Genomic DNA, 5,759 nt, shown 5'->3' on the forward strand with positions numbered 1-5,759 from the left:
GATAGTAAAATTTAAGATTGTGAAACTCAAATACTCAAAATGAAAACACTCTCCCGCTTGGAGTTTCTTTCTACCCGGATGAAATCGGGTTCCAATTAAATGCAAACAGTGTTATGTTTGGGTTTGTTTTTTATTACTTCTATTTAATTTGTCGATGATTAAATTACACGAGTGCCACGACGAGAGCAAATCACGCGGCTAAGCCCCACTCGCAAACACACACACACACACACACACACGTACACAGAATTACACGAGTTTCCGGTGCGCAGTGTCCATGTGGGGAACCGCTTGACCGGTGTTTCCGGTTGCGCGCGCGCTCGTGTGTGTGTGTACAAGTGGTTCGTTTTGGTTTCGCGGTTTATTATTGTGATTCATTGGTTTTTCGTTTGTATGGTTTTGCTTTCCGTTCCGCAGCAGCACATCGCCCTCCGACCTTCGCCTGTTAACCTATTGTCCTATGTAACTTTTCCTCCATAATTCCTCTCGCTTTATTTCTTCCAACACACACACACGTGTTTACCCTTCAGCTCAATTCCAGACCTTTCGTGTTCCGTGTTCCTACTTTCCCAAAATTTAAGTCGCTTCCACTTTCACCTAATCACGTTAGCCTTTTGCCTTAAGATAGGCGGAACATCTCGCACTCGCAATTGAACATTTAAGTTAATTTTTGCTGGAAAAATATACTCTCTCTCTCTCTCGCACTCTCCACACATCAACCTCCTTCCGCAATCGCCACTGCCTTTGATTTTTCCTTCGATTTAGCTCCTCGATTCTGGTTTGCTCCTTCCTCCCCCTTGTATCACACAGCGGAAGCCTCGTGTCAATCCGCCAATCCGCCAGCTCCAGTACAACGGTTCTACATGTATACATATAATATATAGATATATTTTCATTTAATTAGGATTTGTGTGTGTTTTTAAATTATTCTCATCTTGCTTGCTCTTTTCCTCTTTCTCAGTTCTGTGTGTTGTTCCCAGTCCGGCCGCTTTCCGCTTTTCCTACGCTTTACCATCCCGTGTTCCCATGCGCAATAGATAATTTTCACCCCGGGTTCAGAGGCGGATGAATTGTTCTAGAGGCCCCCGGGCAGCTACAAGTTGTAGGTCCCAAAAACATACATTACACTCAACCTTATATTTTAAAATATAAAAAAAATTCATCTACACTGCAAACAAAATATTTCCTCAATATTATCCCAAGTTTTAAATTCCAAAAGCCTTATTTTCAAAACCATACTTCATGCGAAACCATGTTTGCCAACTTCCTAGGAGAATAAATTTTCACGAATAGTATTTTCTATGAACAAAATTGACGAGTAAGCTGATTGTTTTTAAATCTAATTAGTTATTGAGCCTCTTAAAAACTGGAAAAGTTCCTTTGAGTGAAAAGTTCGAAAAGAAAAGGTTAGAACAGTGCAAACGCGTTAGAACTATGTTTGGAAATGAGCAAGGCAATACTTTTGCTACTCCATGTCCATTATCCTAAAACTGTTCTGAGAATTTTCCTCTTCTGCAAAACAATCTTTAGACTGATCGCTTTTATATATGTTAGTGCATCAGTATTTTATATTTGAACTTTAAAAAAACCTCAAAAATGTGACGTTTGTTCCTCCTAAAAAACCTAAAAAATGTGACATGCAACTTTTTTGAAAAATAGTAAAAATTAATCCAACATTAAAATAAAAAAAATGGGCAAAAAGGACGGGGTCCTCGATAACTCGAAGGCCCCAAGCAGCTGCTTAGTTCGCTTACCCTATGATCCGCCTCTGCCCCGGTTTGTTTGTTGAGATGAGATCACAAAAAAAAACAGAAGAACAAACTTCCTTCATTCCGATGGCAGGTGGAAATGTGGAATTGCAAATGGTTCCGAACTGTTGTTTGCTATCATGATTGCTTTCATTCGCATCGTCTCCCTTTCACGGCAAAGCGAGTTGCCCACGGAACTCGAATTCCGACGCCTTTTGAATATCGCAGTTTAAAAAAAAAAACGGGGTAAAAGCTAGGAAGAAACGAAATCACTCTTCCTGGCGTCTTCCTTCGGCAAAGCCACTTGCCGAATTCGTGCCACTAGCTCTAGTTTAGTACCGTTTCGTTTTCTTTACGCCGTTTCCGATCCGTTTCTGTCCTCTTTATGCGGGGTTTTTTTTATATTCCCTAACGGACCTTTTAAATCTCCGAAGTCGGTTCGGACTCCGTTCTCATCGCGAACCCGAATCCTTTTACGTAATTCTTTACCCTTTGTCGGAACATTATCACGCTCGCAAGTTGATGTATTGGTGTGCCAAAGCCGGGGCACACTCCAATTGACCAATCGGAAACTACAGATCGTTTAAAGTTATTGTCACAGAATAAAAAGGTCGAATTGATCGCTTCGCGGGTTCCGTTTTTGTGTTTTGTTTTGGCAGCCTCTATTTGGAGAGTGTTAGAATCCCCCGGTGTTTCCCTTTCCCGCTGGCAAATGGTCGTCCCTCGGCACTAGCGTTGTGAGTGAATCTGTTTCAGCCTCGTTGAATGGTGGTTCGCCAAAAAAGGAGCAGTTTCCGAAACTCCATTCCCAGAGATGTCCCGCACGAGGCTCACGCATCCGATTAAAGATTCTTCCGTTCGTCACGACTCTCCTCCCTGTCCATTGCTATCTTTCCTCGCTCGTCTTAGGCACTTCTTTGATGCTTTTTTCATGTGGTACTACTAGAACATAAAGTCTGTCTCATAGTTAATTTAGCCAAAGAAAGCGCGCTACTGTGGCGCCTCTAGTGACGCCAGGCGGACATTATAATTTTTAGTAGTATTAGTAACTAGTAACGATCACATTGTGAATGTTTCAGATGTGTACTATTTTGTTTCGCTAAATGCCGTACAATGGAAATTGAACTGTCAGAACTGAGCCCGCACCAAATACTGGAGCGCTGGTGGACAAATTGACAAGGCCTGGAATCCACGAAAAAGCAAAACAAAAATTACAAGTATTTTTCTTTTATACAGTTGTGCATAAAGTTTGTTATAAAAATAGGTTTTTACTATTTACGTGCTTCCTAAGGTTGTACAGGGCCAATAAGATCCATTTGGTACCAACACCCAATTTTGCAGAGTTTCGCCCCATAAAAAAAATACTAGGCTACCACAAAACTTCGTCTTAGACGAAGTGGTGGAAAAGTAAGAGATGTTCTTGGGAAGAAGAAGTGAAAGGAGATTTCCTTCCACGATACGGGAGCTAATGCAGAAACCAAAAAACAAAATGCATGAACGTATAAGAACAGGGAACACATAAATAGTAAAATCCAATTTTTATAACAAACGTTATGCATATAACTGCACAAAATAAAAATAATTGTCATATTTTTTTTGCTCTTTTCAATGAATTCCCGGCCTATTCCATTTGGTCAATTGCCTTGGTGATCCAGTATTTTGTGCGGATTCATTTTTGATCGTTCAATTTCCATTGTACGGCATTTAGCGAAAAACAAATAGTACACATCTGAAACTTTCACAATGTGCTCGTTACTAGTTGCTAATACTACTAAAAATTATAATTTCCGGCTGGCGCTAGATGCTCCACAGTAGCGCGCTTTCTTTGGCTAAATTTTACTATGAGACAGACTTAAAATTAGAAATTAAAAACAAACCGTACGACTACTTGTTTCCTTGTCGTGCGAACGGGTTTTCGTGCACGCGGGGGGCGGGAGGGGGGAATGTAAACGGTTTAGCTAGCTCGATTCAAGTTGCTCCGTTTTATTTGATTTCACATTCGGTACAAAAAGAAAAAAAATGGTTCAATTATGTGTGGCACGCGAATTGTGGCGCTGCAATTCCCCGGGAGGGTGGAAAACTGGTCAACCAACTTTTCCTCCCTTTTCGTTGGGCGGAACAAACACACACACACACATCTTACCCTTCAACGACGGGATAGCCATGTTCTCCCAGCTCCCAGCGAGTCCCTTCGTTTCCCTACAACAACCACTACTAGCTAAGCTCTACTATCTCCTAAGTGAACAGTAACTTGGACCTCTCGCTCTTACTCGCTTCCATTTTCGCTAACCATGTACAACGTTCCGTTGAGATCTGTCTTTAAGATGTTTTTTGTTATCTTCTGCCCTGTGTTGTGGTTGTTGTTCAGTGCAGCTAGCTGTTTGTTTCATGTTACTACATTCAACCTCTCCCCGTTGGAAAGCTCCTTGAGCAAAAGTTCAACGTTTTGTAATGGTTTCTCTTGTTTTCTTCCCCTTGTTTGCCTACACAGATTGGTAACTTGAAACAACCTACCGCTCCACCACCTACTAACTAATATTCGATCCCGGGCACGCCGGCGACGGAAATCACCTGCACCTTAGGTCTGATTAATTTTCTTTCGCTACTTCTTCTCCCCCTCGTCCTCTCTCTCTCTCTCTCTCTCTCTTGGTTCGTTCGCTACCGACACACGGGAGGCGTCCGTGTGCCGTTTCTAGGATTCACAATTTTATAACTGCTTAACTTTTATTGTACATTTTGGTAGTTCCGTCCTAACCGCTCAACCCCTGTCCCCCGGTTTGCATCGTCCTAACGACTCTATCGTCCCGGCGTTCCTTACTTAATCCTTCTTTTTTTTTCCTACTCTCCCTCGCTCTATATCTCTCCTCCTAAACATTGCTACATGCATTTATTCTTTGCTAGCGCGTCTCTCACCTATCCACCCCTTAGTGCGGCGCAATGCCCAGAGTTCGAAATTCTTTAAATACTTATTTTACAACGCGGCAGTTGGGGGAGGGGAAGGGGGGGGGGATTGCTCGTGTGGTATGAACGCCCTCCCCCACCCAAAAACCGTGCCTTTCTGTTAACTACTATACAGAATAGATTATATCGAATGGAAATGGAACGTTTGGCGATGTGAAATGTAATGGACAAGGAACGGAACGAACAATCAAACAAACGAGCGTCTTCGAACAAGAGAAATAGAAAATCCTAACTAACAGTATTCATCCTCCTTCTAACCTCGAGGTGCTCGAAATGCTTCTTGCCGTGCTGCTTAGGTCCTAATTAAAAGTTATAGAAACAAACAAACGGTCTAGATTGTTTTTGTCGAGAGCGCGAAAGCAAGCGGGCGAGTGGTTGCGAGCCGATAATAGTAAAAAAAAAGAGGAAAAATCATTGGCCGCCTGTGGCAAGGATGGAAATCATACTCCGCATAAAAGATGAGCATGAGGCACACGGTGCCGGAAGGGAAAACAAAAACCTCACTCACACTAATCGACAGATGTTTTCGCACAATGCTTAGCAGCAAATGTATGAGGAAAAGAAAACCGCAAGACCAACTCCTTCTGCTAATACTGCTGCTGATCCAGTGACCATCACCGGATGTTTGTTTGGGAGGGGAGGGGAGGTTCGAGAAGGGTGCACCACTCGGCTCTAGGCGTCCGTTCGTTCCTAAATTTCCCGCCCGTCTGAAATGGGCTAGCGTCTCACGTTTTACGCGCATTACAACTTCTCCCTGCGTTCTCCACCGTCTGCTTCTCGCGCGCTTCCTCTGCCCTGCCATCCATCTTACTTACTAGGTAATATATATATATATATAATAAGAGTACGCTAACTGGCCGTCTGTAGTCTTATGTAGTTCTGTTTTAAATATTTTGGTGCAAAATTATTGACCCGTTGCGTGGGCGTGGGGGGGGGGGGGGGGCGGGGTGAAACTGTTTGAGAAAAAGCAGGGCAGGCACCCATCGTTCGTTCAACCCACAACCACTCCGGCTCCTAGTGCTCCGCACGCCGGCAACTGAGAGGCCGTAC

The sequence above is a fragment of the Anopheles coustani genome, chromosome X, assembly GCF_943734705.1.
Source record: "Anopheles coustani chromosome X, idAnoCousDA_361_x.2, whole genome shotgun sequence".
NCBI classification, from domain to species: domain Eukaryota; kingdom Metazoa; phylum Arthropoda; class Insecta; order Diptera; family Culicidae; genus Anopheles; species Anopheles coustani.